Genomic DNA, 25,285 nt, shown 5'->3' on the forward strand with positions numbered 1-25,285 from the left:
CATAACTTTCTAGAAAGCAATGAGATTCTGTTTAAAGGACTTATTTTAAAATGTACTCATGTAAGAAGCTGAGGTTTTTTTGTAAATAAAGACTCAGACTCACAAAACATGTTTTCCCATCAATGCAAGAAAGAACTAACTTGTTACTTTCTCTTGCAGTAAACTCAGGCTTTGGGAATGTGCTATTTGAAGGCCAAATCCATACAGGAGAAAGATATGAGTTCCTTCTGGTGTTATGACAGTGTTTGTTCTACCAGCTGCAAAGTCCTATTAAAAGATTCTTCTGCCTGGAACCTGATGCAATTTCCTACTTTCAACATTCAGATTGCGATTACTTTCGCAAACCATTTGATTATTTTGTGCTGCCTACCTTAACTCTTGTATTTGCTGCCTGCAGGTGTATAGCAAGTTATCCTGGAGGTTTCAGATCAGTAGATGTTGTTGACATCTTGAGAATAAGCCATCTTTAGAGTATCAGTTTAGACAGGATAACATACCAAGGACAAAAAAAAAAAAAACAGGTCCTTTTGAACATTTGTCTCTGGCACTGGATTTTGAGAATTAATAAAAGTTGATGAGGGTTTTGTCCTCTATGATACACTTAAAGTGAAGATTGTAAGACTACTTTACTAATTTTTTTCCCCAGTAAGTTTCACATCGCTAGTCCAAAGTGTTATCCACTGTTAGCCAGCCAAGAAAAGTTTATAACACAAGAAATAAGCAAACTTGCAAGCATACTTATGGTAGAAGTGTACAGTATTGCTTCTTTGTAAGAGATGCACTATAAACTTGCAACTTCCACTTTATCCACAGGACCTTAGAAAGACTTTTGCTAACATGAGGCTGCCAGTTTTAGCCGGAAATTCTTTTTCCAGAAGGCTCCAGCCAGAAGGCTCCTCTGATTGGTATTAATAAAATCATGTTCAACTTCTCCAAATTAATACTGAAAAGAGTAATTGTTTAATAATGGCAGTCTAATATTAAACTATTTTTTTTTTTTTTAATTTGTGAAAAAGCAAATCTGAAATCCTCCAGGTGCTGCACCAGAAACTAGAATAGTACTCAGATTCCTTGTAGAATTTATGCTGATAAAGACTATCTGCTTGCATTATAAGGATCCATGCAGGCACAGTCGAGATATTCAAAATGCAAAGAATAGCTTCCAACTGGAGCAAATGCTAAGTTTAAAAGTATGCAAAGGATATTCACTGTTAGACCAAGCAGCTTAAACCCTAAGATTAGAGTTTAAAGGATGCTGCATCAGCAGCGAGTATTCAGAGGATAGACAGCTGTAATTTCCCACTTTTTTTGCAAATAACTTGAACCCAAGAATGATGCTTTATTATAGCAGTAGTTTGGATTTTTTTTCCCCACCAATTCTATTGAATGGCTACCTGATTTTAAGACTTCACACTTTGTTTTTTTCTCCTCTACCACAAAATAAGCACAATAGCGCTTACCTTTTATAACCTGCCTGTCCTGAATTGTTCTACATCAGCAGAAAGTATTATTTTCAGAATCTTCTTCAACTAAGATTTAAGAGTCACTAGTCTAAATCCTCCTCGAAGACTTTTAAAAGTCTCCTCTCCGATACTGTCCAATAAAACTGCAGCCCAGTGTTTTATATGAAGCAATTTCAGAATCTGGAAACACTAACACCAGATATATCATAGACAAATAGCTAGAATTCAGAGCACGAGCATCTCTATACATAAGTAGAACTGCCACCGTACCACTATAAAGCCTTCTGTGAAGAGCCCTTTCTTCTAATGGCTTTACATTTCTTCCAGCAGCTCTTACACTGTTACACACTGTTACCTTTAGAAGATCTCAAAAAAGGCATCAAATTTAATCCAATTAAAAACAAAAATGCACCTCCTGCACTACAGAATAAAGTCCCAAATTAGTTGAAAATTCCAAAACAAGCATCTATGGAGCCAGGCTCAAGCCTACTCCCCAGGATCTTTTCCCATCATTAAATAACCTCTACAACATACTAGGTACAAGCTCACAGCCTCCATTACAGATGGGCATCCCACCATAATTTAGTTCAAGCCTACAGAAGAGGAGCACTTGCTTTCAGGAAATTTTCTGGCAAAATACAACACTTGGATTAAAAAAACAAAGTAGCTCCGAAGCATCTGTTAAGCATGCTTTGCCTTTCCCCTATCCCTCTGCTAACCTTAGAAGCAATTATTTTGAGGCCAAGCACAGAAAATTCCTAGCATTCCTAGCATCAGTAAATTTTGTAGATAAACCATAAACTTCTTTTTATATCTAATTTTCAAGACAGTTATTCAGGAAAAAAAGTGACAAACCTAGGTATTCACAAGTACGTACCATATATACATAATTTATAAAGTTCTAGCATTTTTTTCTCCTGGGCATCGACTGCACCAGGGTTTTACTAATCACAGCTATCACCAGCACAGCTGTCAGCAAATAACATAAGTGAAGGTTATCCTACTTTGGAACACGGACACACTTTGTTACCAGTCCAAACAGCTACTGTGCCTCGCTGAATTAATGGATTTTGTAGGCACATTTACAGAGGACATAGGGCTAATAACAGCTTTAATTAGGGCAAATACGCAGCATCCAAGTTCAGCTGAAATGAAGCTAATCCCAACTTTCTCTCTACCCATATAAAAATTTTTAAATATTTAACGTCATCACAATTTTTACATCTGTAGATGAATCAAAAATGTGGTCAAAACTGAATATAAAAAGCAAATGAGAGCTCACCTTTATTAATACAAACATTTTGTACCGAAATACTATCCTTTACACAGCCCCCTTTTCTCTTATCTGCTGAGTTTTGACCAGTAGCTTCATTCAACTACCAGAGTTTTACCTTGAAGTACAATATTAAAATCTACAACAGATTTTTAGAAACGTATTTTCCTGATGCCTATGGTCCATAACAGCACCAGTGTAATGGAAACTAAATGCTGGACATGGAAATTCAGACCAAAGACATCAAAACGAACACTACTTGCCCTCACAACAGGTTGTATTGCATTTTTGATGTCCACAAGGAGGAAACGTGTACAACTAGATGCTGAAACAAAAACAAGGCAAAAAAGGAGATTTCCAGTAAAGTTTGAAATGGCACATAAGCAGAAAACTACTCAAGAGTCCTAACAATCTACATCGATCCAGTGAAAAGACTGCTCAGATACATGTAGAATGCTCTCCCAAGAATATCCTTCTCCTTTGAAGTTTTATCTAATGCTATCCAATTTTTATGCTTCGCAGACAAGGTTTGTCTTAGCAGCCAAAAAAAAGTTTTATTAAAAACATCAAGAAAGAATTTAACACGAATGTGAATACAGCGTCAAGCTACCCTCGGTCAAGTCACAGGCATTAGAAGATTAAAGGTGAGCCTCCAAATAGATAAAAAATTTATTTTCTTGCAATCTGCTCTTTAGCAGAGGTCCTCTGTAAGAGAAGGTTACAAAACCCTTTTTCATTTAAATGCCACAGCAGTATCACTGCTGCTATCAGAATGGTTGAAATCCTTGATGGTTCTTGCCCTCTTCCCAGCCCAGCCTTTGCTCCTAACTCACTGCCTCTGCTAACCTCTTCACTAGCCATCCTAAATACACGGCTAAACTGCACATCACTCTGGAAATCACATACTCCTCATGTAAGTTCCACATGAAAGACAACTGAAGATATTGCAACATTAAAAGGGAACTTGTTAATTTTAAAAGCTCCTGGAACAGCTTTCTTGATGAAATTTCAATCCCTTTCTTCACACATTAACATCCCCTCCCTTCTCTCAGATTTGGAGCAGGCTCTTTGATTGCTTACATCTCCTTTGTTTTATTTGAATCTCATTTGATCTGCCGCTTCAGGTGAGAGCAGGAAAAAAATAAATAAATTTTTCTCAATGCTCAGAAAGGGTTCTCTTTACTCTTGCCAATAAGAACAGCTTTGCTAGTCTGCCACATTTCTTTCTTTAGGGTAAAGAAAAAAAGTTAGTTACATCACCTTCATTCAAAAATGCTGTATAGGTTTTTCAGCATCTATAAAGTCAGTCTAATGAAGTTGAGTACCAAACTAACTTAACAAGTTTTAAAAAGAACATAGATAAAGACCAGTATAGGTAACATACAAATGCACGATTTTTAAACTGTTCTTTTCCTCTCCACTATCACTCACAGCAGGTTTTTCAACAAAACATGCTAAAAGGACATGCACAAAGTTTTTTTTTCCTGCCCTTACACATGTACAAGCTTATCCACCCTGATGTGTTAGTTTTCATCACAGACATAAAAAACATACAAACACTTCAAAGTCGTGCAGTTTTCTTGTTAACAGTGACTTCAATTTGGAAACATTCTGGAAAAGCAGCTAAGTGTTTTACAGAGCATTTCTTCAAAAATGATTCACCCTATAACAGTATTCAAACCTGTATTAGAAGAAAGCAACGTGTTTGGGGGCAAACTTGTTTGATCTCAACATTTTTACAGGCGCAGACAAAGAGGAAGAGTCTGAAAGCATTATTAATGGAAGTGTCCATCAATCTCTATGTCCATTCCTAAAAGTTGGCAGTCGAGGTCAGACAACAAATGCCCCAGTGCTTACACAACCAATACAGTAATGTGAAGCCCCCAGAGCTCTCATGCTACAAGGACAATGCTTTGTGACCATGTTGTAGAAACCTCACTTAACCATTTACACTACACACAATCAAACCACACTTGTGCAATACTTTCAATTTCTCAGTTCTTGGCAGTGAAGCCTGCAGCCACCTACCACAAAGCCTAACAGTGTCAGCAAAGTCTGAGAAGCCCGACCAGCTATTCCGTGGTGCCAGCACAACGATGTTCCCAGATGACGCTACGCAGGGTGGCACCGAGGGCCCAGCTCGGCAGCGTGTTCCCAGCTCTCATCCTGCAAAGATGGATCAACCTCAGCAGTTACACAGAAGGGGTTACAGAAACGTAGACAGTCACAAAAAATCACCCATCTGCCACTCCATGTGCTGGGCTCTCATTCTCGTAACCACAACTAATGTAAGGAACTTTGCACCACGAGACCAAGGGAACATTTATTTAGTTGGAAGTGCCACAGGCTTTCAGAGCTATTAAATGAGCCCTTTTCTGATCTTTGTCACATACTTCAATTCACCTTTGGTCCTCAGGAGGCGGAAAGGCAAGGCTACCACTTCTAACAGAACAACAGCCATGATGCACCCTTGGACCAGAATCCTATTAATTAAGGCTAATGAGCGGTTTCAGACTCTGGAAAAAGAAATTTATTGACCAACGAAAGCCCAGTCTGCCCCATTCTAGCAACAGAGCTGGAAAAACAGCCCAGTTCTAAAATCCATACCAACGAACTCTTACTCACATGAAAAGATTTACAGTCTTACACTTCCCCCACCAAACTAGTAAACACACCCCAAATCAGTCTATAATGCTTACAGATGTCACAAATTTCAGTACTGATTTTTTTATATATATTAACTCAGCAAAAAAAAAAAAAAAAAAAAAAAAAGCAAGTTTTAAAGCTTTTTCAAGCTCCCACCCAGAATTTAGACACCAATTACGATTGCCCTGGTCACTATCCATTTACATTCTCAGCTATAAAGCTTAATTTAGCGCAGCGATTTCTGAGCTTCCAGCCCCTCCTTTCTCTCCTTGCACATAATTCCTTCCAATTCAGAGAATTTAGGAGCCTCCACATTTTCTTTCTTACTAAATGAGTGCACTCCACAGCTAAATAGCAGCATTATGACAATGCTATAACCTTAAATTTCTTACATTAAAAAAAAAAAAAATCATCCAAAGACGAGAACAAGACAGAAAGGATTGATTTTTAGTTCTTACGGTTAACATAAAGAGGACAAGCATTCTCAAAATGCTGTTCTTGAATATAAATTTTTCATTGTTACATTGGAATATCAGAGTTAAACACGCCCCAAAAAGATCTTTTAATTCATCTTAATTAAAAGAAGTGTTCATCAGCTTGAGTATACTAGATAATCCAGGGAATTTATTACAGTGAATTTCAATGAGTTGCAAGCAATAAGGTAATCAAAACTTTTACTCTCCAGCAGAACGTAGCCATTGTTGCATGCTACAACATGCAGAAGTTACTTCCATTAACCTTCAAATGTTAGGCAACAAAAAGTACCTTACCTTGCTCTCCACTGTCTGAGCACAGAGGATTAGAAACAAAGCATTAGGCAGAAACTGCAAGCAGTTCGTATCACAGAACAAACAAACCACTGCATCACCAAATGTAATGGCTGGCTGCCATGACATGCACACACGAGGGACACAATGAAGACTTATCCACATCCTTCTTTGCAAGCAATCTCTGAATCTGGAACCCGAAGGCATCCATGCGTTACCTCCCGCTCCCAAACGCGGATCTCAGTAACACAACACTGCAAGGAGTCACCACAGCTTGATTTTCCCTCCTAGCAATTCCCTCCTTGCCAGTGACTGCACTGCAGTCTTTCTGATGGCTACGCAAAATGCAGGCAGGGGAGGACTGAAAGAGCCCAGGAAAGAAACAGTCACAGTAAAGTTTGCTCAAATCATCTCCTGCCACGTCAGATGAGGGCTTAAGGGAATTAACTGCAGAGTTTGGTGGGATCTCTAGGATTTTCTCTACTGTCCCTCTCACATTCCTGCATCTCTTCTTTTCCCCTCCTTTTAATTCAATAATTTGAGTTTTACTTTGTAGCAAACTTCCCTAAGAGGGAATTAGGGGAAAAAAGGTAAATAAGAAAAAATATTTTAAATAAACATTTTAGTGACTTCACTATTTATAGTCATATTAAAACTATCTTTTATGTCCATAACCATTCAGATTTTAAGGTGTTAAAAATAAAGCAGTCTTTTAATGTTTTGAAGGTGATAGGGTTTTCTTGGGGGAGGGGGAGGAGGGAAGAGAGTTGTTTAGTTTGTGGCTTTTTGGTGTTGTTTTTTTTTTTTGCTTATGCTGTTTAAATAGGGCAGTCTAGTTAATTAACTATTTTAACACTTGGATGCTTTCCCCATACAATTAAAATTGCCATGATTACACAGCAGCAGCATTTGCAAGACAAATGCCCAGCAGCAGCATTTGTAATTATTTCCCAAGTATTCCACAACAGCAGCTAAAGTATACATTAGAAAAAAAAATACTAAAGAAACTTTCACAGACTGCCTGAGGTTGGAGGGCACCTCTGGAGCTGATCTTGTCCAACCCACCCACCCAAGCAGGGTCACTACTACAGGCTGCCCAGAACAGTGTCCCACTGGGTTTTGAGTTTCCCCTACAAGAGACTCTCCAACCCCACCCTGGGCAACCTGCTGCAGCATTCGAGCATCCTCAAAAAGGTTTCCTTGTGTTTAGATGAGTTTTTTTGTGTGTTTATTTATTTATGCCCATTGCCTCTTTAGAGGCTAGAGGTCTAATTCATACTTGTTTTAACAGAGAAGTTTAGTCTAGCTTGTTTTTCCCTTCCCCCTCTCTCTTCTTCACTCTTCACAGCTGCATTAAGAGCAGAGGGAGCAGCATGAGAGCCCCAGTACCAATCAGCCAGTGAGCTCATTTGCAACAATAGGCTCATCACTGCTTTTCACCCCTCCTTCCCTCTGCATCCTGCAGAGCAAGGCTCAAGGCCAGATCTTTTAGTCCACAGCAGCCCAGCTGCCTACCATCAGCAAGCTATTATTCCTCGAGATCCATCCACCTCCTCCTTGGGTGAGGATCCTGCCCAGACTTATCTGTTTTGGCATCACCAGAACATCAGGTTGGGCTGAACACATGCTGACAATGGCACTGAAAGCTCAGCAGCCTCCAGTAATTCTTCAGCACTCCCTGCCTCACCTCCCTACCTTCTGCTGCAGCCCCAGGAGAAAGGGCAGGAGCCAGCATTCAGAGTATGCTATTTGGGGATAAGCAGAAAGGAAACAGGAAAGAATTAGGAGGTGCGTGCATCCTCTTGGCTTCTGGCTCACAGCAGTGAAAAGGTTGCTTGTTTCTAGTGGCAAGCTTCAACAGGGTTTACATTGACCTTTTAAAGAAGAAGGTAATGGGCAACGCAGGTACAGACTCATGTACATAACCAAAATATCTACCTCCCACTCCCCCACCCACAGATGGGAGAAAGATTTACTTTCTCACAGCTGGGCACAAGTGCTTCACTTACTCTTCACAGGGGCTCCTGAAATCCCATGCCCTGACACAACAGCCTTTTTTTTTTGTTTGTTGGATTTTTTTTTTTGTCTTGTGGGGTTGTGTGTTTTTTTTCCTCCTTTTCCAATATGGCTTAGTTAGTAATGGACAATGTGTACTCAAGTTTAGGCTCCCATACAGAGTTTTAGTTATTTTAAGCTTGCATCTACTAAAAAGATTTTATTCAGTGCCAGAGGTCATCTTCAGTTTAGAATCTCTTCCCTGGCTTGTACGCCAAACATTAAGTGCCACATAAAAAAAAATTATGATAACAGATTTTGAAAGGGGAAAGAACTGTGGGCATTGGAACAGGAAAAAAATAATCAGAATTATCAGAAACTTTCTGGATGACTTGGAGCACTTCTGCACATTTCTATTCCCGTTCATCAAGGAACAGATATAATGCCTCCTTTCTCTCATCTTACCTGGACACCTACCAAGATCCCACCTCTTCACATACTTGTATATGTATTACCTTGTATAATAGGACTTCAGTCTTAAGCTGGGAACTGCCAAAAGTCAAAAAATAACTAGAAATAAGGAACACAAACACATAATTATATCTTGGTAAAGCTGGGGGGGCGGACCAGCAATATCCCCTTTCCCTAAAAAGGGAACATAAATGGTAAAGATTTGTAAATAGTTTTCAGTTTTTGCATTTAGTCTAAAACTATCACTTTAACACTTTTTAACCTGTTTTGCTTTGGGACACTGAGAATGACTTCAAGACAGAGACATGCAGCCTAGATGCTTTCTGGCTGGGATTCACACACTATCAAGGATGCACATAGTATTTCCTAAGAAATGACATCCAGCATTAAGTTAGATGCTAGGGCCAAGGGAAAAAATTCTTACAGAAAGATAACAAGCCTGCTTCACAAATTGTTCAAAATCCCCTGTATTTGGGGGGAAAGGTAAGAGAAAAAGAAAAAAGGTTATGAGAGTATCCTGCTGGATTTTCTCCTTTCGCAACTAAGGTATAACGTAGTTTCCCAAATTAGGCAGAGCTGACTAAGGAAGTTGGCTACCATCTGAGTTCTTATCACATTTCTAAACTATTTGTTAAAAAAAAAAAAAAAAAAAAAAAAAAAAAAAAAAAAAAAAAAAAGGAAAAGAAAATCTTTTCTTCTGGTGTTCAATGAAAGAGAGAGAATAACTTGCTTACCTTGCTTGCAAATGAAACAAAACTGATAAAACAGCCCAGAATTTAACAAACCTCCACATACTATCAAGCAACATAACTCCATCAAGCAGAGAGTGCAGAATAACTTGCCAAATAGTCCACTGATTGTGTGGAAAACACAAAAGACACTACAAGAGGGCTGGCTTACAGAAACAAGAAAGAAACTTGCTTGAGTTTTGAGCTATCACCCTGATTCATACCTAAAGCAACTCAGAGCACTGAAGCCGATTTGTAAAATTAATACCATCAACTTAAAGATGTGAAAACACAAAGGAGAATAAGGTACTTTACAGTTTCATGCAATGACAGAAATACTACAACTACGCCTCCCGCCAAAAAAAAGGAAAAAAAAAGAAAACCACCTCACACAACTGTCACAAGGTTTCTAGATACACGCATTACAAAAACAACGTATGCAGCAGAGAAAAAATTTCGCAACCTACCTGTTTACATGAGAAAAATTCGCAACACAAACCGCAGTGATACACAAGACTGCAGTCTGTACTTCCAATGGATTAATATATTGTCTCCCACTGCTGAGAGCTGGTCTTGATTCAGTTAAAGCCTAAGCACTCAGGCTTTCCTGCTGGGAAACAAACAAGTAAAGTCGGTTTCAAGTGTCTCCTATTAATATACAGAAACAATTCTCTCAAGCTTGAAGGCACAAATAAGAAATAGTAGGTTAGAGCTCCATGAAACCACACAGACTACAGCAAATCAGAAAGCTACACTGAGATTTGTTAGTCGACTAGGAAATTCATTGCAAAAGTGTATTTACTTCATGGAGGAAGTCACCACTGCCACCACTGAGTGAGTCAAGCTAATCTGCAAGAATGTTTTACATAATGGGAAAATTTTTATTGGCCAGAGGTTCACAGTGTTCTTGAATTTCCAGAAACTGCAGATGTAAAGATACTTCTGTTAACCTGAACCAAAACCAAGAAAAGAAACTATCTGAGATGCATGCTCCATTTCTCAACACGGGTCTAATTTTACTAGCTACTGTACTTGAACCTATTCAGCGTAGGAAAAATTTACACTCAGATAAAAATGGGAGGAAATACGAAGACTGAAAACACAGGTAGTTTTAATATTGCCACCAAACAGTATTAAAACACATTGGCTAGCACATCATGGCCATTTCTAAACCGTGATACTGAGAGCTGAACGTAACTTAAGTTACCAGTTTATTCATGTAAAAAAAATTACGGCTGGTGAAACAATCGGAATGGATTTACAAGAAAGCACGATACCATCTTAATTCTTCCATTTGCACTTTATGGTGACATACATGTAAAAGCTAACAAGAGAGCCAAGAATCCCTACAGACTGACAGTAACAAACTGAAAGGTCTTTTTCTTTTACCAATGAAAACATACTGCAAGCCACACTTGAGAGTAGCCCTGAGGAGAAGGACCTGGGGGTGTTGGTTAACAAGAAGCTCGATATGAGCTGGCAATGTGCACCTGAAGCCCAAAAGTCCAGCCATACCCTGGGCCGCTTCTAAAGGCCACCAGGGTGAGGGAGGTGATTGTCCCCTCTGCTCTGCTCTTGTGAGACCCCACCTGGAGCCCTGCACCCAGCTCTGGGGCCCCAGCACAAGAAGGACATGGGGCTATTAGAATGAGTCCAGAGGAGGGCCATGAGGATGATCAAGGGGCTATGAGGACAGGCTGAGGGAGCTTGGGCTGTTCAGCCTGGAGAAGAGAAGGCTCCAGGGAGACCTTATAACAGCCTTCCAGTACCTAAATAGGGCCTACAGGAAATCCGGGGAAGGACTCTTTGTCAAGGAGTAAAGTGCTAAGACAAGGGGAATGGTTTTATACTTGAGAAGGATAGATTTAGATTAGATATACGGAAGAAATTCTTTGAGGGAGGTGAGGCACTGGCACAGGCTGCCCAGAGAAGCTGTGGATGCCCCATCCCTGGAGGTGTTCAAGGCCAGGTTAAATGGATCAACAAAAAAAGTGACCGAAAAAGGCCATCTGAGTCCAGTAACTACATGCTCCTTTCCTAGTTTCAATGTAAAAAAGGGGTCTGCCTCTACTGCAGGATGGAACTGACCTGTAATCAGGCAAAATTGTTGCATATATAAATATACACACAAATATACACGCACACAGTGACGTAAGCAAAGAAGAAAATAAAAAACATATTCCTGTCTGCTATCTGGCGATGAATGCACCCATTCATTTGAAGGCCCAAATTCTACCCCCAGAACATACAGGCCAAGACCAGCGACACAGCTGCACTGACCAGGTGAAATATAATATCTCTGCCATGCAGAGGCCAAAGCAAGCTGTTCAAATGGCTCTGAGGACCCAACAGTGCCCACCAGTTCATGTAGAAAGCTCCTCACCTGCACCTAGCCTGCCAGCTTTCCAGTCAGGCTTAACAGCACCATGCTTCCGCTGGCTTCATCATCTTTATCCACATACCAACTACCAGTCCTCCCTCTCCACAAACTGGCAGACTGCACTCCCTGTGTGCCTTATCAAAAAACCACAACCAGAACAATATTGGTTTTGTGGTCTGCCTAAGGTTTTCCACCTAAGGCGATCGCTGCACTTCATACCGTAAGGGTAAGCGTTGCTGCTCCTAGGGCGTTACACATCTGGAAGTCATGCTGGAGCGAGCTTAACCTGCTCTTTTGCTAGACAGCCCTACAAAGGTCAGAGGTCTCCGAGCTACTGCCATAAACAAGAGCCGTGCCATGAAAGCACCTTTCCTTTATTCTGATAGGGATACAGTGCTACAGAGGGTTCAGTAAGTCTTGTCAAACAACACATTTCCATGTGCTGTAGGGAGAGGCCTCAAGTACAGCAGTCTGGAACTGCAGAGTGGGAGCACACAGTACTAGCAGACTAAACAAGGGGCAAAGGATGAATTAAAAAAATCAATCCTTGCAGCAGCAAGCATGCATTCCAGCCCATGATGTAATCCTCTACTGAAAGGAAGAACAGAAAGGATGGAAGCAAACAGAACACCACCACACAACTGAAAGACTCCTTTTTCCTGTATTAGAGACTTCTGTCCTTCCAAAGCACTCCACTTGTGGACAGAATAAGAGGATAACAGAAAAGCCCCTTATATCACTATTTAAAAACAGTGAAGAGTTCTCTACTGACAAACTGACTGCCCAGACCTTATACCTCCAATCCAGCTATTCCCAAGTCAGAATAAGGACTGGAGACAACTCTGAAGCCTCCTGTGTCTGTGCAACCACCAGAAGCAGTTATGTCTTGGCAAATTCCAGGCAATGATATTACTGATTTAAGACGTGTAACATTCCACGACCTCTTTTCCCCTATGCATTTTTGCCAAGCTCAGTATTGACAGGAAGTTAGTTTTAATCGACTGACATAATCCTGAGAAGTCAGCCTGGCTTCAATTCTCATCCTGCCTGTTTGTCCAAAGTTGGTTAATTTGGGCTGTCTTCTTAACTCGTTCTGCCGCAATCATGGCAAAGCTGTGACATTGTCACGATGAGGACTGACCGTTCTGAGTATCTGCAGGAAGAATGACCCAGTCACCACTTAGTCTCATCCTGGCTATTGAGAACGGATGAATATTCTACATTAGCCTAGAACAACAGGAGCCACACTAATTTACAGCCATTATATGTTAACCTCTTTATTCGAGCACCAAACATCTCAATAAGCAGGGAGGTTTAATTGAAGGCCGTAGAAGAGTCTCTCAGACATGCAAACATTGAAGGCTTCTTAAAAAGATTTTTATTTACAGGAGGAATAGGAGAGATCAGAGGAACAAAGAGACAACACCAGTTTAAGGAGAGTCATCAGGGAGCTCTTCCAGGACAATCAGGCCATACAGACATGTGAATTATTAAACACTCTCTAAATACTTTTGCTCCTATTGTTCTTATTGTATGTAATATTTAGCAATAGGCTCTGACGCCTGAGCCCCAGTGACTAATTACAGCCATTAGGATACTGCTACATCTTCATTTCGCCTTCCAATCTTTCCCTTTGCATTTGCTATACTTGTGGTAGTAAAAAAAAAAAAAAAAGACTTAAAAAACAGCTCCTTCATTTTACAGTTCACTTCACAGCTTTATATAACAAAACTCATGTTCACTGATCATTTAAACATTGCCCACGGTATAAAGTGAGTTCTAGCATGCTGCAGCTCTGGGTCTACTCTACAAATGGGGAAAAGATGCAATTTCATTTCAGTGCTAGTAATGGCATCAGGACTGACACGTTGCATTTAGTCTAGTTGCATTCAGATTCAGGCATCTCATTTAAGATGAGGCTGTAGGACAAGTACTTCGAAGCTCAATGACATCTTGAATTGGATTCAGTATTGAAATTCGGGAGATCAAGAGAAATTGAGGCTGCACCCTTGCTGCAAGAAAATTGTAGGCTATATGAAAACTTAAGAGCAGTCAGCTACCCAAAGCCAACAACCAAGCCCAATCAAGACCTGTTCGTTTTGAATTGGAATTCTGTTCTCCAAAATACTTGCAGGTATTCCTGGTTTGGTATCCATCTTGGAATGTAATAGATTTATTCTCTATTATTCAATCCTTTAAGTCACTGTTGAAAATTATAACCATCCCAAACATAGATGCTTAGGCAATACATCCCAGGATGATCACAGCTACCAACATATTTCCTCTCTCTTCTCCAATCCATTCCATACTACTCCTGCAGCTGTCCTTCTTAAAACGGGATGGTTCTCCCCAGTCTCCCTACATCCTTAATCATGACACAGAAAGAACTGCAATAGAAATACTACGGAGAAGTTTCATATAACCCTTAGGATCATTCTGCTATCTTGCAGATGTTTACAAACAAAACATTTTTTCTATTTTTTCTGGTAAATAAAATTATATTACACAGTTTCACACCACTCTTGTTACAGAAGTCACAAAATCAAATATGGAAAACATCTGGAATTGCATTTACCCTCCAGGAATTACCATAAATATGCTGAAGAGTTAATAGCTAATTGGGTTATGCATTATAATATTTCATTCTTACATAGAAGAAAGCAGCATTAATTACTTCATTTCTCTTGGCATCAACTGTTGTTACTTTTTCCTTCATATTGACTATTAGAAAAATATCCTCTTAACTGCTCAAGACTGCATGAAAGAATAACAAGAACATATTTTTATCTCCCTCATTAGTTTGATATTGTTCTTTGCCTCAAACACTCCAATTTTTTTTCCCTACACGCCTGTGCCATTCTGTCTTGCTCATCTTTAACACTGTCCCCTAATTTCATACAGTTTCTTCTTGAATTTCAGATCATTAGCAGTGTACTGATTTAGCCAAAGCAGTCTGTTGCTATGTGTCAGTGCAAAAGAAGTACAAATTAGTAATTCACACTTACCTGCTCTTTAAGGAACAACTTCACTGAATTCCTTAGTCTTAGTCATGCTTCCCAAGGCATCTTACCTCCAAGTTTTCTGAATTCTAGCCATTCTGTCATACATTATAAACTTTTAACTGTCCTTAAAGGGCTGTTATTATGAGCAAGCTGCACGTTACTTTTAGCGAACTGGTAAGATACTTATGGCAAAGTTCTCGTTCTCAACAGCTTGTCCATTTTCCCAGTTACCTCATAACTGGGAACTTTTCCTGTTTGAGTTTTCCCCCAAATGGATCGTTAATATCAGAAAAGAGAACCATCCCTCTGCCTTATTACTCCAACTTGCTAGATTCTGGGGGAATTAACAGCACCTTGTAGTCACACCTTCTAAACCCAGTTAAGGTCAGAAAGTGAACCAAGAATCTGCAAGCTGCTCACTTACTTCTCTTGAAGCTAGAAAATTACATATGAAATCCACTGGCTGCTCCTTACCAGCTTTAAAAGGCTGTTAAACTCCAGCCAAGTCTGTTACATTAGGCTTCCCGTTGCTGAGTACAAAATTATTTAAAATTTCCAACCCCAAGAGGTAGAGTTTTTAAGCCATTTCTGCTAGCCAGCCTTCCTGAATGCTTTTCAATAAAAACCTTCCCAAAAGAAAAAAAAAATCTGTTTCTTAAAAAAGATTTCATCTATATTTCTTGCTAAGTGTTATTTCATGCTATGAAACTCTTTTGCTGACTAGTCACAATCACCTGCATTTGTTAAATCATACTAAAAATACTTCTACCTGTAATGAGAAAAGGGCTGTGACTTCATGAACCCAACCTAGAATCACAGAGTGGTTTGGGTTGGAAGAGACCTTAAGGATCAGCTAGTTCTAGCCCCCAATCAACTTGTATTTCTCTTGTCCAACACCAGTTCTAAAAACTGGTTATTCTTCTACTTGCAGCCTTCATGGCACAGAAGAATTCAAAGACCTCAGCAACCCAGCCTCACCATCTTTGAAGGAGTCCTAACAGCATGGATACACTTGATAATGCACATTTTCAATTAATATGTATGAAGAGTTAGGTGTCCAATCATGGGAGTTTAGTGCAATTTTAGATGCTCTAAAGCACCCAAGATGTGCAGGACTGGCAGATACATGCTTGGACATATGGAGCAAAGTCTTGGAGCAGTAACTTGAGACTGTCTGGGACAACCTACAGCATTTAAGATGGTACCATGTGCCTACACGTAGGCACCATTTCTGTTCCTGTATTTTTTTTCTAGAACTAGCTAGTCAGCCATGGTTCAGGCAAATGAATGCTATCACTACACGTTTAATTAGCAGTGTTTTGTTTCAACTTAAACGTGAAACGCAGGTAGACAGAGAACAGCAAGAAGACAGGAACTCAAATTCACCAGGGTGTTAATGCTGCAGTGGTCAGTATAATTCACTTGGGGATTTTAAAATCAAGTATTTCTTGACACTGAATTTCTTTAATACTGTAGCATCCCCATCCACATGATAGCAGTGTATGAAGGTAACACAGAGTCGTCATTTAAACAGATGAGGGATACAACAAAAGAGGCAGCTGCTAGAATTGAAATCATCCATGCGAAAAGCATATGCTTTACTTCTAACATATCTCCTTCCCATGGAGACAGCCTGTCTTTTCAGCATCTTACCTATTCATTTCAAACCAAAAAAAAAAAAAAACTTTGCAAGTATCACTGCCTTTGGAAAGTATTTTATTAAAAAGCAGTCCTTTAAAAAAATGTAAAAACAGTTCTAGGCAGAAACCTGCTTCTATTAGGTACCTAAATATTTTAATACCAGCAGCACCATCTAATGGAGAGCTCACCAATTTTTTCCCCCTTAACATGACAAACGTTTTGGAGATGATAACAACTGATATTTTAACACATAGCCTATCTAATACTCTGCAGAAACTGATTAGCTACAAGAGAAGCCGAACCATTTCTCCATAAACAGTCAGACAGCCCATTTTCACAGATATGACATAAGTACAACAGGGAGTTTGTTTAACCAGGAGATAAGATTTTAGTTGAAGTATTTGAATATGGAATTGTGGAAAAAAGCAATGCCAGTTTAAAAACATCTTAAGAATGTTTAAGCTTTCTCTCCAAAAGAGAAAAAGAGATGCCAGTGCCTCTGAAGTCTAAGGAATACGGACAACCCTGGATCTTAACCATAGCAACCCAAGTCACTACCTGCACCTGCTCAAAATGAAGCTGAGCACTCCAAGACATCCTGAAGGTTGCTCTTTTGCTACAGGAGATGGGCAGCAGATCAAAAAAAAGCATCACTAAAGCATGTAGCACAATAGATAGTGGGAACTGCCAATAGTCATCTCATTAACATTTTCTCATGAAAACATGACAGGAAAGTATATAGTTACAGATGTAATTGACCTATATGAACTTTTTTCCTCATGTCATTTCACCTTCCTTGTTCTTTGGATGGTTTGTTAAATCACAGCATTTCAAGGAAGGGTTCAACTACTTTGAACTTCGCCAGTTAACTCAGCACACTGACACTCTTGTTCTGGAATAGCTGCTTTTTTATGTACAGCTCAAAGGACTTTCAAAGGCTGGCTGCCCCAACTCACCTCAGAACAGTCAACTGATACACTGAGAGTTTGTATTAGAAGACAAACAACTCCTGGTAAACAAGTCTGCAAAGCTACACTACATGTCAGACTTCAGCTACATGTACTACAGGATTTACATGCACAAAGAGGAAAACTCCAAATCACTTCTTCGCTTATTTTAGGAAAATCTCCTCAGCAAAAGATACACAGACTGTAGTAGGCGGATATTTGTTTGCTTGTCCTAACAATTTAAAAAAAAAAAAAAAAAAAAAAAAGAACACACAAAACAAACAAACTGCTAAGAGAGTAAATCCCCCAAAACTCCCTCAAAAAGTTACTGGCTGGAGTACTGAAAGTTACGTATCTAAATAATCCTTTCCAAAATGAAAGTGAAGCTTTCAGGAATTTGCAAGAAGGAAAGAGGAAGAAGGGGAATTTACAGGCCAAGGTATTGAAAAAATCGCTGACAAAGTACAGCACACAAACTGCAATAAACTTGCTTTATGTTCCTGGATACTGCCAAGAGCATTCTTCTGCACATGCTCCAAGAAAGTGTGAAAATATCTCACTTTAACACAGATTAAAACAAAAAAAAAAAAACAACTGCCAAACAGTAAGGGCAACACAACAGCAATGTCTGCTACTCTAACTACAACACGGGATCCATTGCCATTTCCATTACTCACCAACACCACCAGTGAGCAGTACGGCACATTTACTAATATTAAGTGTAGCACGCTCAGGTTCTGCATAGAGAAGAACAGTTCAACTCCTAACAGAAAACAGAGAAGACATTCGCACTCCAAATCAGCACTAGGTGTTAAGAATTTCAAATTAAGCTGGCTCAAATCCTTTTTTTCCACAAAAAAAAAAGTTGAGTTCTAAAAGGCAACAGAAATACTACTGCATGAGACTGTCTGAAAACCACTAGATACACACACGTGTATCAACAGCGTTCACTTTTTTAAGTAGGCAACCTCCTTCCATTTAAACTAATGACAATATTTTGAGAATATGCAGCTTTACAACCACATGCACTTTACCTTTGGCACCTGTTGAACATAGAACTGGTACCCTCGTCACGTGAAGCTACGACAGTCAGAACTAAAACGTTCCCAGGTAAAAGCACAATGCTCCTCTCTCAAGGAAAACAGAAAAGAGGACAGTGAAAAGGATGGAAAGAGAGCATTTGTAGATCTAAGGACATGTATACTTCAGACAATAGGAGGGTATAATGTAGATCCATCTTTAGTGGCATGGAAGAGCTTGCTAATTTTCCCCTTGGGTTGGGGGAAAATGAAAGAAACAGGCAGCTACAGAGAGGTCAAAGAAAAATTGACTTACAGATAAAGACTATTAGCCGGAAGTATGAAAATAAGTACAAGCCTGGAAGCAAGTATTTCAAGAGAAAAGTGATGCAAATGGAAAGGAAAGTGAATGGGGAAGTGAAGTCAGTCATTTTGGTCAAGTAAAAGGATGAGACCACCTTGGAATAAAAAGTCATCCCTTCACAACTTAAAATTACAGGAGATATAGAACAACTGAAAGCAGTTCAAAATAAGCCACTTCTAAGAATCAGAAGAACCAACTTAAAAAATTAAGAGCATTTACACTGTTTGGCCAAACAACTTAAGATGGAATAGAAACACTGTGATAAGAGTATTTCATTGGTAGCTGAAGAGCATAAAACGCAGAAAGACGAGTGACTTCGGATGCTTTAAAGGAGTTTAAAACAAGCGGAAGATGAATGGAAATTTTAAGGCAGTACTTCCTAAGCAAAAAAATAAAATCAAGGTAAGACACAATTCCTTAAAGCTGCAAGACATTAAATAAATGGTCAGAGGACACATTACTCAAGGAAACTTACTCTTGGAAGGTTCTTCTCTGTGGAAAGAGAAAAGATAGGGGATAGGTATAAACGGATACAGTACACAACATATCCATAACAGAAAACTCTAACAATTATTCTAATTATCTCTCACAAGTACATGGACCAGCTCACAAAGTGAGTTTTATTCACATTGCCAGCTCATGAGCCAAATTTTGGGCTTTGCCATTAAAGTTATTTTAGGCACCTTTATTGTGCAAGTAACCTGGTTCCACAGACTAAGGAAAGCCCATTACTGTTCTAGAGCATACAAGGCAGAAAGCTGGGAACACTTAAGAGCACCAGAACAGGTACCACTTTGACAAATTCTGGCCTGGACACTCAGGTTCATGGAGCCCTGCATGCTTGCTGTATGCAGCAGTGCAAGAGCTGTGAAGCAAATACTGCTTCCTGTCCCATAACGCTGACGGTGCAGAAAGGCACAGCGCTGTGGAGAAGACAAAACAGGATGCCTCTACACAACTGTTGAAATTCATGTCATTTATCAATGGATAAAGCTCGTACTGCCCTGCTGTGCCTCAGCACCTCATCACCTTTGATGTCCTCAGAGGGCAGGAAAGCACCACTATTTCCATTTTACAGAGCAGGAAAAGCCGAGACCATGGGGCCAGCAGAGAGACATAAGCCGCAAGCTGTATGACAAGTATTCTCAGAAGTCCCAGTCAGCTCTCACCTAACCCTAGAGGCACCTAAGTACCAGTACTCTCACCCCAACAGCACCTTGAAGATATCTTCCGTGCTTCAAGAACAGTCTGTCTGGAGGACAAGGCTGGTCACCTCAGCAAGCACCTCAGTATCAGGTTCAAAGGCACCAGAAGACAAGAAACAAGACATCGGTGGAGAGAAGCATCAGCAGACTGTATGCATGCCTTTCCTCATCTCAGTAATCATCCTAACCACCCTTCTGAGCCATCGCGCTTCCTCTTGCTCCGTTTCACAGGCACAGCAAGTTTTGATTATTCCTGGCATAGCAGAAGAGTTTCAAGAGAAGGAAGTGACACTGTGCTTAACTGGCCTGTGAGCTGATTGTGAGAATGCTCCCCAGGGAAGTAGAAAAGTTGGATTGGAATCCCCCTTCTGCCCCGGGGACGTGAGCATGATGTCACACCGCTCAGCACCACAATAACAAAGGCCCTCGGCGCTTTGGCCTTCCAATGACTTACACTGCAAACATCTACAGGAACAAAACAACAGCCTCCAGGTCTCCCAGATCTTATGCTATCTTCAACAGGCCAGCTTCTTGCTCTCAAGAGATGTCAGAGCTTGTGGGAACAGAGTGGCAGCCAGGAAGGCACTGCTTCTTCTAGAGCAGCATCTGCAACGTGCTTTTCAAGACCAACCAAATCAAAAGAATTCATTTTGCTAGACACCCAAGAATGCTGTGAAGACTCAAGGCATTCCAAGCTTGTCTCAAATGGGCGTATCTTACTTGATTTACCAAAAGATGTTTTTTGTTTTAATGAAGAAACGAAGTCAGGCAAGTTCAATATTACTCCAAATGTTAAACTTCTGCAATCACAAGCTTCCATGCAGCCATCACTGGAGCACGTAAAAGAGAAGTTTCACCCCTTCTTTCACTAAGGTTTGGTCTCGAGCACTTGCTATGCATACTGTTTGTGAAAGCATTATAATCACTTCAGAGCATTTATACTGCATTACAGAATTATCAGTGATTTTATCATGGTAAATAACCTAGAGAGTGCTTCCTCTACGCATCAGCTAAATCTATTTCATAAGTGAGCATTTTATGACGGTATATAAAGTAATACCGGAACTATAAAATGCTCCGACCTAGAGAATTCCTGCTACGGCCAACGCAGTTCCAATGCTTGCAGTTTGCAATAGCCAATCATGATGTCAGAGTACACAACGACCCAGTTTAAAGTACAAGGAGGGAGCCAGGGATGGAGGCCATCCCACACGTCCAACATGGAACTTCTGCACACACGAGCACCGTGAGCCTGCCCTTCCCATGCTGCCTTTTACCAGATGAACTGCAGGATTCTACCAAAAATCACACCTACATGTGCAGAGAAAATGGGCATGGAAGAACAACAGCATGGAAATCAAAGGCTTAACATTTTGGGGGTGTGGAAAGGATTAGTGACCTACAGTTGTTGTATATAATTTTAGAGACACTCGCCCTGTTAACCTAGTTACAAAGCCAACAGTCAGGAGCAATTGAAGTCACAGGGGCAACAATGTTTTGCTGTCAGTGCTGAAGTAGAAAAAAATCCAGGAAGAGAAGAAAACAATTCTCAGACCCCACTACATAAGATGGATATATCACAATTTCCAATATCAAATCATCTTTTGCCTCATTTTCTTCTTGTGCTCTTAGATCTTTCTACTGACACTTTCCTTGCTGATTTGCTAGGGGTGGAGGGAGTTGTCTTTATTTTCTCTTCTCTCCCATTAGCACAGACCAAGAGAGCACCTCTTCCTAATCTGCAGACACCTAATCATCTTTCCTTGCAAGCTGCCACCCCTTTCCTCCGAGTTCTCTAGTCCTTTCTTTTTCCTTCTGTCTGAAACAAACAAACAAAAGAAAAAAGCTTGAAGACATAACAGTTAAATGTTTTGTTATTTGTCAAAACAGACATACACTGACTTCAATCTATCTGCTTATGACGGCAGGGGCTTCCAGCAGGCAGACCAGCTCTATTTTCTTTGCCAGCCCTCTGCTGCTGTAGTTTCTATGTCACTACTTCATCACTGCAGGTTTAAAAGTGTAAGATAAAACCCTGCAAAGCTACAGCTCTCTTTCTTGTGCTACAATCACACCTTTATATTGTTGCAAAAACCCACACAACCCTCCCTCCCTTGGCTTCTCTACCCCGTACCACATCTTGAAATCTCCGATTTCACTCTCTGCCACCACTTTTGGTGTTCCTGAGCCACAGGCCAAAAATGCCAGGAGGTTTTAAATACAAGCATCATATGCAGAAAGTACCCACCCACAAGAATCAAAAAAATAAAAAAATAAAAAGCCTTGGCAATTCTTTAAAGGAACGGTGCACAAGAACACAGACATCTGAAACCAACATGTAATGAGCAGTCTTTAAGACATCATAAGATTCAGCACCTCCAATTAAGAAACACTATTATGCTAAAAAACATGAAATCCAGTTATTGCATCATCTTGGCTATCTGAGATCAAAACCTGTTATTCTTGCAATATCTATTCATACAGAGCCAATTTGGGATATTGGATTAGATTTAAGTCATGCCTATTTTTAAACTGCCTTACTTTTCATCTGCAGAACTGTGATTGTCTACTTACTGATGTATTTACATACCGGTGGTTTAACAACAAAAGTTAAAAATTAGGACTGCTGACTTTCCTTGTTTTCAGTATTGCCGTAGCTACTAATACAGCACTGGAAAACACGTTCCCCTGCCATCGCTTAAACTTTTCATTATGAACAAGAGCAATGCAAAGACCTGAAATGCAGCAGGCTGTTGAAATCATTTAGAAACAAACTGTATTAGCATGGACTGGTAAGACCTCATTAAGAATTTTCTGTTACTGATGTTAACTACTGCCATCTTACACAGTTTTCGCAGGCACCAACAGTAAATATGCTTACATGATGCTCAAATTCTCTGAAGCCATACTAGAACTGCTTCTCAAAACCAGGATCATCACAGCTAACCACAGGAGGACTTCAGGCAAGCCTAAGGACTCAGTCATTTAGTGTCCTCTTTCCATTACAATTAATTTGCTTCGACACTGAATGCGCTTTATCTTTCTGCATCCTAGATCCAGCTGCTAGTGGAAGCGTTGAATCAAGTCAAATTTCAGTGAAACACCTACCATTTTCACGTTGTACCAAAGCAACTTTTATAACCTCATAGCGCTGTCTGCTTGTGATGCCCCAACTCATGATACATCAATGTTTCCGTTATCAAGCCCTATTACAAGGGGTTTCCCAGTCCAGCCATAAAAAAAAAAAAGATTCAGTCCAAATATTCAAATATTTCCTTGTCTGAAAATAAAAATCCTCTCCCTAAGCTAAATAAACAACATTTACATCCACGTTACTCATACAATTCAGCATGTAGAGATTGCCTTTTATAGGCACTTTTAGCCAAATAGCTCATTCTAAAGGACAACATACATGATGTTATCATCTCTTTAGTCGTAACTCTAGTGCTCAATGCATCCTTTAAACCCAGGCTTCCACGCAAGTCAACAGCTATTTTAAACACTGACTTTTACTATTTCACATTAAACTATTTCATCCGTCTGAGCTACATACGGTTAACACGCCTTGACATCACAGGCTGAGCTCCCTTTCGGTCTATGAATGCGAGTTCAGAGTAGTACACAACAACCCTGCATGAATCCTACGGGACAGACGCACGGCGAGGAATACACAGTTCCACCAAAGAGATGAAACACAGGGATTACGGTACACAAGACCCTGTTAGATCTCAACGAGGCAGAGAGGGCAGGGACCCAAGCAGACTGCAAATTTCGCATTGTATCACTGGAACTTCCCACATTTTACTACTACAGAAACAGAAAACGACAGAAAGGCGTTCTAGCGCGCGGCGGAGATCCACCTAGAGGTGCACGTACAGCCTTTCATGTCACACACAAGCTCAGACTGGCAGCAGGCGAGATTACGCCGCTCAGCATTCACACGGTTTCACTCGTCCCTCCGCATGTAATTCGGATCGCAGGCACTTCGGATACAAATAAATCAAGACGTGGATGCCTTACCTTCCTATTTTACAAGCCGCTGCAGTTCTCAGATTATGAGTCAGTCATAGGTTCATCTGCAGAGGAATGACTCAGTATAAACTTTTAAACACTCGTTATTTTTTTTTTTCCCCCCCTCTCTCCCTAACCCGCACCGCGGTCACTAACTCGAGCGGGCGACGACGCGATGCTGCGAAAAACAGCGCAGGAAAAATGAATGGCGTTAAAAATAAATAAATAAATAGGGGAAAAAAAAAAAAAAAAAAAAAAAAAAAAGCAAAACACACACAAAGCTCCGCTCCTGCCAGCCACCCGGGCTGCAGACGGGGGATAAAAAAATAAATAAAATAGAATAAAATAAAGCCACGGCCACGGGTTTATAGCCCACAACCACCCCCCCCCCCCTCCCACCGCCCGGGGACAGCCGGGGCGAGCCCAAGGGGGGCCGAAGCGGGCCGGGGCTAAGCCAAAGGGGGGCGAAGGGAGCCGTGCCGAGCCGGGCAGCCCGGGGAAGGCGCTGAGGTGTCCGGAGCCCCCCCGGAGCAGCCGTGCCGGGTGGCTGCGGGCAGGCAGCGCCTCTTTAAAGGCCGCCGGCCCGCCCCCAGCGCCGCACACGGAGCGAGCCAGGGGCGCAGCGAGGCTCCCGCATTCAAACGCCGCAAGGCAGCGCGGGGAGAGGCAGCGGGGGTGGGAAGCGGGGAGAGTAGAGGGGGGGGGGGGGTAAAATAAAGTACGAAAACGGGGGGCACCTGCAAAACACCCAGCGCCTCCGGGCAGGCACAGTCCGCGCTGCTCCGTCCCCGGCCGCTGCCGCCGCCGAGGTCCCGGCACCGGGCGCCGCCTGCCAGCAGATGCCCCGTGTCAGCGCCGTGCCCCCCCCACACCCCCCAACAACTCCACCACGGCTCCGGGGAGCAGCCCCCGTCCAGCAGCAGCACCAGCACCAGCACCAGCGGGGGGGGAGCTGCGAGCACCCCGCGGCCGCCCCTACCTGCGAGCGAGCGGGCACGGCGGCGGCGGCGGCTGCTGCTGGAGGAGCCCGGCGAAAGGCGCCCGCCAAGCCCGGCGGAAAGTCCCGGCCGCCCTGCGCCGTCTCCCCCCCGCCCCGCACTTCCTCTCCCGCCCGCTCAGGCTGGAAATCCCCGGCGAAGCCCGCTGCGAGCCCGGCTCCTCCCCGCACACACAGGGGCGGGCCCGGCTCCAGCGCGCAGGCGGCAGCCGGGGGCCGGGCTTTGCCCTGCCCGCCTGCACCTGATGCCTCTGAGCCCCCCCCCCCCCTAAATCAGCACCGAGCCACAGTGCCCCGGGATGAGGGGTTGGGGGTGCCCCTGAGGGGGTTTTGGGGTTGTGGGGGGGGTACACAGGGAGTGTGAGGGGATGTGGGG

General features: G+C 41.6%; 1 protein-coding gene across 6 annotated transcripts in view; it reads right to left on the reverse strand.

The window, feature by feature from the left end:
- TRAF3 (TNF receptor associated factor 3) overlaps positions 1–25,030 on the reverse strand; it is a 63,308-nt gene extending 38,278 nt beyond the window's left edge. The window contains exons 1-6 of one of the 6 annotated variants that reach the window (XM_032188106.1): positions 24,892–25,030; positions 24,650–24,741; positions 23,922–23,977; positions 9,811–9,953; positions 6,153–6,167; positions 4,765–4,902 (exon numbers count right to left, since the gene is read on the reverse strand). The gene's annotated coding sequence lies outside the window, so the exon portion shown is untranslated. Of the gene's footprint in view, positions 1–4,764; positions 4,903–6,152; positions 6,168–7,844; positions 9,240–9,810; positions 9,954–23,921; positions 23,978–24,649; positions 24,742–24,891 lie in introns of those variants that run through there. The other 5 variants (XM_032188102.1, XM_032188103.1, XM_032188101.1 and 2 more) reach the window with 5 other exon arrangements.
- Positions 25,031–25,285: the final 255 nt, after the last annotated feature.

Source organism: Aythya fuligula, chromosome 5, assembly GCF_009819795.1.
Source record: "Aythya fuligula isolate bAytFul2 chromosome 5, bAytFul2.pri, whole genome shotgun sequence".
Classification (NCBI taxonomy): domain Eukaryota; kingdom Metazoa; phylum Chordata; class Aves; order Anseriformes; family Anatidae; genus Aythya; species Aythya fuligula.